This window comes from Littorina saxatilis, linkage group LG8 (genome assembly GCF_037325665.1).
Source record: "Littorina saxatilis isolate snail1 linkage group LG8, US_GU_Lsax_2.0, whole genome shotgun sequence".
In the NCBI taxonomy this organism is placed as follows: Eukaryota; Metazoa; Mollusca; class Gastropoda; order Littorinimorpha; family Littorinidae; genus Littorina; species Littorina saxatilis.
The window spans coordinates 9,324,414-9,333,081 of record NC_090252.1 but is presented as its reverse complement, the minus strand read 5'-3'; the positions used below and the strand labels follow the sequence as shown (position 1 = coordinate 9,333,081).

Below are 8,668 nucleotides of genomic sequence, written 5' to 3'. Positions count from 1 at the left end.
ACATGAAGCCTGTGCTGCGACTTCTGTCTTGTGTGTGGCGCACGTTATATGCCAAAGCAGCACCGCCCTGATATGGCCCTTCGTCGTCGGCTGGGCGTTAAGCAAAAAAAAAAAAAAAAAAAAAAATCTCTTGATGACAGAAAGATCCCCCGGCCACGAATTCGTCGAAAGTGTAGCCTATCTCACGTTAAACGCAGGACTATATTCCCGAGTAGAACGTTGTACAGCTGGTTGGTCAAATGTTTAGATGCGCTGGTTAGTTAGCCCACTGTATTCCCCTTTTTTTCTCGCCTCAACGTTTGTCTTTTCTGCTCTCTATTTCACACCTTCTGTTTCTCATTTCGCTGTAATGGTAAACGACAATTTGGTCCAGTGTCTCTCCGCTCTCCACGACCAGCTTGGAAAAGGTCAATATCGACCAGTTCCCGGGCTTCTTCAGAAACGCTATAGAAGAGGAAGTGTTCGAATTTGAATGGAATAAAGTCCAAGCCAAACTCCCTGCCATGAACACGCCCGCCTTTCCAAAGGACAGTGAGGGGAACACCATCGCCGATGGCCGCTGCTCAACAACTTCGCCGTTCTACGGACTGTTCAACATCCGTCAGATGCCGTATTGCAAGCCGGATGTGATACATCACAAGCACTACATTCACAATGGCTGTTGTAGTTCGTGAGTTGATTTGGGGTTGGGGGTTGTTGTATAAGTGGTGTACGCGCGCGTGTGTGTGTGTGTGTGTGTGTGTGAGTGGTGTGTGTGTGTGAGTGTGTGTGTGAGTGTGTCAGTGTGTGTGTGTGTGTGTGGTGTGTGTGTGAGTGTGTGTGTGTGAGAGTGTGTCAGAGTGTGTGTGTGTGTGTAAAGTCGTCTTTGTGGTGTGCGTGCGTGAGTAAGTGAGCGTACGCGTTTGTATAAATGTGTGTGTGTATGTGTATGTGTGTGGGTGTGTGGTAATGTGCGTGTGGTAATATGTTTGTGTGGCGGGCGGCGTGGAGGTGGGGGGGGGGGGTGGTCATGCGTGAGTTTCGTGTGCTCGTCTGTCTGTTCTTATACATTGTGCTTGACCATTTTACATGTAGTCAAAACCTAGACTCGGAATTGAGCCGAGGATTGTCATGTCTGTGTATGTGTGTGCGTTTAGAGCGATTCCAAGACAACTACTGGACCGATCTTCATGAAACTTTTATCACAAATTCTGCCAGATCCCCAGACAGTTTTTATCCCCTTTTTTCCCCGATAAACGTCTTTGATGACGTCTAATCCGGCTGTCAGTATCAAGTTGAGGCGGCACTGTCACACACTTCATTTTTCAATACAATTACTTGAAGTAGGTCGATCAAGCAATCTTCGACGAAACTCGGACTATGGGACTGCATTTCATTTTGGAAGCTTAAATATTAAATAATTAGTTTGGTCGTTAAATATCTAAACATTCTAATTAAAATAAAATGTTAAGTAATTGACCCAGAATGATTTAATCTTCTTCTGTATTATTTTCTGTATCCACAAAATATATATGCCTTGTTAACTCTGAAATTGTACTCAAAATTAAAGAAAAATATGTTGATCAGATGATTTAAATTTAAATTGTAGTAATCAATCCAAAAATGATTTCATCTCATTCTGTCTCATTTCCTGAATCCAAAAATATAAAGACATGCCATACTCTAAAAATGTACTCAGAATTACAGAAAATAGGTCAACCTACGATCGCATTCTTCGCGAAGACGAGCTGGATCCGTCTGTCTCCGGTTTTAGGCTAGCGAAGGCCATACGCTCGTAGTACATGTTGTCTCGGGTTTTGCTTTATAATTTGTACACCCCCGGAAAAGGTGTGTATAGGATTCGCTCGATGTGTTTGTTTGTTTGTTTGTGTGTGTGTTTGTGTTCGCATATAGATCTCAAGAATGAACGGACCGATCGTCACCAAACTTGGTGAACAGGTTCTATACATTCCTGAGACGGTCCTTACAAAAATTGGGACCAGTCAAACATACGGTTAGGGAGTTATTGGTGGATTAAGATTCTACAAGGACTTAGGGACATATTAATGGTCAAAGGGAAATAACCTTCTCAGTTGGTGGCAGTGAGAATGGTTATTTCTCTTTGACCAACGGGGGTGTTTTTCCTACCTCGGAGGAATTTCTTGTTTATTTTTTTTTTAGTTTCACTCGGGCCGACAGATTGATTCGATGTTTTGATATCGCTTCACGCGTCTTGTTAGGTGTAAGATCCTGACTGCGTTTTGGTTTTGGCTTTAGGTCGTTTTTAATCGTTACTGCTTGTTATGTTATAGAATTTTTTTCTTTTTGCGTTTATTTTACAGGCACACAGTATTCATACCTTATGAATCCTTGCCCTTGGCAGTGCCTGGACTGAGTGGAACTGTTGAAGTGGCTCAATTTGTGAACTACAAGCAGTATTTTTCTATCCAGGAATGCTGGTGAGTATATTATGTGAGCGATTGTGTAATCCGCCCCAAATCTATTAACATTTTACACGAGATTAGAGAATCATTCAAGGTAGAAACATACCTTTTAAAAACAAGGATTTCTTGCCATTTGTCAAACTTGCAGTCGCGGCAGATTTATTCAAAATGAGTATGCCCTGTTAACACTCTTAACCACATTTACATGAGTTGCCGCTCCCCACTCTTCTGAAAATGCAGTAAGTGGTACAAAGCTCGTCATCTTAAATGATTAATCCTATGCGACTTGAAGCCGTTAAGTCTCTTACAAGGGTACCTGGGCCCTTTTAAATTCTCACTAATCTGAAGTTTGATAACAAAGGGGAGTAAACACTCTAAATACAGACACACATTTACAGGAACGAGTTTTCTTTTCACTAGAGATATTAGGAAGCTGCATTTAAATGAACATTTTTGTTGTTGGCGGATATGACTGACATGAGGATGAAAGTCGCTTGATCATTTCAGTGGTTGTTATTCTCTCATGTGCCAGGAGGCTGGTTCCGTATAACTCTCACTTACTCTTTTGCTCGTCCTATGTCTTGAAAGCGCTTACCTACCTTTGTTTATCAGATATGACTGAGTTGCTTGTCCTCTCTAGTGTCCAGGGGCCAGTTTCATAAGCCAGAAACACAGTCGACCAACTGCAGTTGTCCGAGAGAACCACAGTAATCCGACGTTATCGGGTTTCACGAACAAAATTTCAGTCGGCCGACTGCGGGTCGTCTCACCGGAAGTCGGCCAAACACGGTGATGCTCTCCCCCCAACACTGTGTTCGGCTTACTGCGGTAAACCGAAAATAAATGTAATTATCCGCACAGTCAATGGCAGAATGCTCACACTTTTTTGGATTGTGAGCCAAACCTTGTGATTGTTCTTCGAAATGTATCTATCATGACGCAGTAATCCAGGAGACAAGTCAGGGTTATGTCTTGAAGACGTCACATTATGGCGTAAGAGGGTTAGACGTCACGCGAAGGAATTACTGACAGTCTCGGTGATTGTTATTTTGAGTGGGCCGAGACTAGTTTTTTCTTCGAAATCGGCCATTTCCACGTGCGAATGAGCAAACGGAAGTGGTAATGTTGCTAAATTTAGCCCTCGACTTGGCCATTCGGATTACTGTACAGTCGGTCGACTGCGGTTGTCCGCGGGTGACGGTGATTCGCTCATGAAACGCGCTTTTCGGTGACCCGGCGATCAACCACAGTCGATCGACTGTCAGTCGGTTCACTGCTATCTTATGAAACTGTCAGGTTACTGGTTCTGCGGCGGGGAAATATCTCAGTCGGTAGCGGCGCTGGCTTTAAGACCAGTTGTTGCTTCCGGCGTGGGTTCGATCCCCAAGTTCAGCGAGGGATTTATTTCCCAGAGTCAACTTTGTGCAGACTCTCCTCGGCGTCTGAACACCCCCGTGTGACGCGGCATGCGCACGATAAAGAACCCAAGTCCACAGCGAAAGGCTCAGGGCTTGTAAACATGAATACAAGCATGCAGGAAAAAACACAAAAAAATGGGTAGTGCAGTATACTGTATGGCAGCTCGCTTTCCACAGCGAGAAAGCAGCCCGGCTTTCCATGAGGGTAACCTCACAGGAATATATATGAAATCGCTGGGCTCCACACGGACGCCCGTCTTAAAGGGTCCTGGGACCCCCACTTTTAATGTTTAGAGGGTCCTACGCGGAGTTTTATAGGGTCCCAATAGTCCATGGTCCCCAGACCCACTGTGTTCACATGATGCATTGGTATCGCGAATATTGTGATATCAAGTGTCTTTTTTTCATCAGAATATCGAAGAGGACACTTCAACTAGGCCTATACCTTGTTAAATGAACACACTCACACTTTTCCACATCGTTCGGCGTGAAATTGACAGTTTTGCTTGCACTATACTTGATTGACGATTACATCCTAAAAAGAGAATCTACGGTACGCACGATAGCGGAAGTGTAGTGTGTCCCGGGACCCGCTCGTTCTACGTTAAGTGTGTCCCGGGACCCGCTCATTCTACGTTAAGTGCGTCCCGGGACCCCCTCAATTAATTACTAGTACGTGATTTTGGCTTCTAGTGCGTATAGGACGCAGGGACGCGCTCTTTGGGGAGCCCTGAATCGTATCCGTATCTTACAGGGGCGGACGAGGGAGGGGGGGGGGGGGGGGCACAGGGGGCACGTGCCTCCCCCCCCCCGAAAAAAAAGGGAAAAAAAGAAGAAGAAAAAACAGAAGATTTTTCTATGCTGATTCTATGACCATTTCTAAGTTCAAATGGCACCAGATGGCACCATTTTGCTTCTTTGGGCAAATTTTTTTTCCGGGGGGGCATGCCCCCGGACCCCCCTAGCAAATTCGGGCGCTTCGCGCCCATCACATTCACTTTCGATTCAAAGTGCCCCCCCCCCCCCTTACAAAGCAACTGATTCGCCCCTGTCTTATCTATATCCTTTCTTTTACTAGGTGGTGTCTCTATTTATAGCACTAACTCCGATGTGCTATAATCTTGTCTTTCATGCTGTGGCACTTGCACAATAGTTATTATTCATACACTTTCACTGAATGCGTGTTAGTAGAGGTTACATGCCGATTCTCAGTGATTATTAAAAATAATGGTCGAAGTTAGCGGATCATGACAAATGCGAGCTTCAGCGAGCTTTTTCATGACCGCGAACTGAGACCATTATTTTTAATATTCACTGAGACGAGGTGTGTAACCTCTTTATTCCTCCTTTCTTCTGTTTTTAAAAGAAAAAGGGTGTTTTTGTGCTAAAGTTTGACCGAATCCTATTCACTCAATCAGTCTACCTGCGCAGGCGATGAATTAATGCGCGGTTGTGTAGTTCCGTGAAAATCATTCAATTCTGTTAACACTTCATGTCAGTTTCCCTGTTTTGGACTAAAATCAAGTTGGTATTCTGATGTGGTGGTAAAGGCAGATAGTGTGTGTTCAATTCATGTCTTGATATCGCTAAGGTAATTTGGTTTCGTTTAATTTAGCAGCAGACGAACTTTTGCACCCATGTGCCAACGTTAAATACTGTATGAAGTTCGGTTTTCTGGGGCAAAACAGTGTTTGAAACCGCTTGATGTTCTTTAAATTGATGCGATGTGTGCATTTGGTTGCGTGTGATCTGTTTATAAAATGAAATATCGTCGAAAACTAACCGTCAGATTGCAGCCTTTTGTCAAAGCAACCCAGTTCAAAAATTTGAAAGGGGAACTACTCTTGTCGCTAGACAAAGTATGAGAGTTACTTGCTTTGGGAGTTTGCTTGCACTCATAAGAGATCTGAAGAGAGTATCTCTGCACTGATCGTTAGATTTGAATTTAGAAAACAACCGAACTCTTGGATTTTAGTGTTCAAGCCCGTAGTTGCTAGTTTAAATGCAGTATGTTTGTATTGTTTGCTCCAGAGATGTATATTTCGTACATTAGAGCGTTCGGAACTTTTCAATCCCTAAAGTAGTTCCCACAAAGTCTAGCTCATCGACCGGTGAGCCATCGAGGATTCATGCTTGTTGTTGGGTAAGTGATTTTGGTTGCTGGGTAAGTTACCGAAAAAATAACTAGCCCCACAAGTTTACAGAGAGAAAGAAGCAGAGGGGGGAATAATGTGTCTTCTCTCTGTCTACAGCCAATGGCCCTGTTGCAAAATTCCTTGCACGTGCAGGCAGACCAACTACGTGGTAACGGCTGTCGTGAAGATTAAAGGCAAATTCTGTGGCGAGTTGGTGCGTGTGCCAGGCAGCTGCCAATGCATTAATCATTGTTGAATCCTGAAAAGCTCGACCCATAAGTCGATTAGTTACGAATCAGGACTCCCGACGGTCGCCCCTCCTAGCTGGGACCCCCACTTTGACTTTTCTAGAGGGTCCATGGACCCCGTCGGCGGAGTTGTAGAGGGTCCCAAAAATCCAGGGACCTAAACAAATTTAAGTCCCCCCCCACCCCCACCCCTAACAGCAAAGCCATTTAGGGCATCTAAGACGGGGAAAACCCGGCGTTGTACAAAGAAAAATGAAATAAAACTGGAATTGGCATTGTTGCTTGCACTAGACTTAGCTAACGACTATCGTCTGAGAACAGTGCCTTTAGTACGCACTATAACGGATATTTAGTGCGTCCCGGTGTAACACGAAATTTTTACACCACGAAAAATTTACTCCGGAGTAAATATTTCGTACGAAATTCTTACTCCGAGTACTCTTTTCGTACGAGAAAAAAACTCCCCAAGGCACGAAAAAATTACTCCCTCCACGAAATTTTTACTCCCCATTTCTTTTACTTCCAGTAAAAATCTCGTACGCAAAAATGGGATGCGGGCGAAGGGATAATGCCAATAAGTGATCTCGCGCACACGAATGTCGCGCTACCCTCCTTCCACCCCTTCCACCACCAAGACTAACAGGGGACAAGGGAGTACAAATTTCGTACACCTGGCATGGGAAGTTAAATTGCTCGTGTTGGGGTGAAGTAATTTATTCGTTATTTATTCATCAGGGGAGTAATATTTTTGTACACAATGTTTACTCGGAACTCACCTGTCTTGGGGAGTAATTTTCTCGTGCAATGGGGGAGTGCTTTTTTCGTAAAGGGAGTAACATTTTTGTACGAAATTTTTACTCCGGAGTAAAAATCTCGTGGGAGTAATTTTCTCGTGTTACACCGGCGTTGTACAAAGAAAAATGAAATAAAACTGGAATTGGTATTGTTGCTTGCACTAGACTTAGCTGACGACTATCGTCTCAGTGAAAACAGTGCCTAGGGTACGCACTATAACGGATATTTAGTGCGTCCCGGGACCCGCTGTTTTCAGGTTTAGGGCGTCCTGGGACCCCCTCAATGAATTTCTAGTACGTGATACCGGCTTCTAGTGCGTATAAGACGCAGGGGGGCGCAGTTTGGGGAGCCCTGCGAATGTAAGCATACCACTCCTCAACTTGCACATTTTGTCTTAATCGTAAGACAGGTAACACTTTTTGTTTTACTGCATCAACATTTTGACACGAGAGTAGAAATTGTCTGTGGTTTTAAATGAATAAAGGAATTACTGAAGTTACTGTGGGTATCCATGATTCTGATTTGCTTTCAGGTTTTTGTACATCTTATCAGCTGTCTTTTGTTTATATTGCCGATCACAAGACACACACACACACAGACCCACGCTCGCACGTGCGCACGCACGCACGCACGCACGCACGTACACACACGCCATTTACCAATCTTGTTTTGACATTGTGTATGATACAGTTTTTGATGACTCTAGGCCGTAAATCAACAAATTGTGTATTATTATGGTATTATTCTGATGGAAACTGTTCTGAAGTTTGAAAGCCTTGCGTCGTTTAACTTCTGGAACACAGCGTTTTTACATGTTTTAACATAGACGGGGAATCGAGACGAGGGTCGTGGTGTTTCTTCTTTTAGATCAAATCTGAAAACGCACCTGTTCACACAGCATTTTCTAGACTAACCAGTAACTTTCAAACTGTCCGGTGACCCCTGCAGCAGCCAGTGATCTGGAAATCGTGTGCTGCTACTTTTTCTCTTTTCCTTGTGCAAACTACATATCGGTTCATCTAGTTAGATAAATGGATGTGCATAAGCACCAGCTTGGTTTTGTGATTATATCTGCGATTTTTGTGTGTACGCCATGTATGCAGATTGTGTAGGTATATAAGTATTCATGTGTGAGTGTATGTGTATGTGTGTGTGTTTGTATGTATGTGTGTGTGCCTGTCTGTATGCGTGTGTGTGTGTGCGTGTGTGTGTGTGTATGTGTGTGTGTGTGTGCGTGTGTGTGTGAATGTGTCTCTGTGTGTCTGTGTGTATCTGTGCATGTGTGTGGTGATAGCATGTGTGTGTGTATGCGCACGCGTATGTGCGTGCGCACGCGTGTGTTTGTTTGTGACTGCATGGATTTAAACGATGAATTTGCTTTTGTACTCCTGTTCTTTTTGTGTCTTAATGCTTGTATTTTGGTTTTGTACATGTGTATAGTAATGTCATTGTAAAGCGCTTGGAGCTTCTAGGTAAGCGCTCTATAAGTTTCCATTATTATTATTATTATTATTATTATTATTATTATTATTATTATTATTATTATTATTATTATTATTATTATTATGTGTGTGTGTATGTGTGTAGAGCGATTCCAAGAAAACTACTCGACCGATGTTTATTAAACTTCACATAAGATATCCTGGGTA

General features: G+C 43.5%; 1 long non-coding RNA gene across 1 annotated transcript; it reads left to right on the top strand.

Moving 5' to 3' along the window:
- Positions 1–570: 570 nt before the first annotated feature.
- LOC138972722 (uncharacterized) lies at positions 571–8,239 on the top strand. Its single transcript, XR_011457729.1, has 3 exons — positions 571–670; positions 2,322–2,438; positions 6,094–8,239. It is a non-coding gene; the product is annotated as an uncharacterized lncRNA (long non-coding RNA).
- The last annotated feature ends 429 nt before the right edge of the window (positions 8,240–8,668 follow it).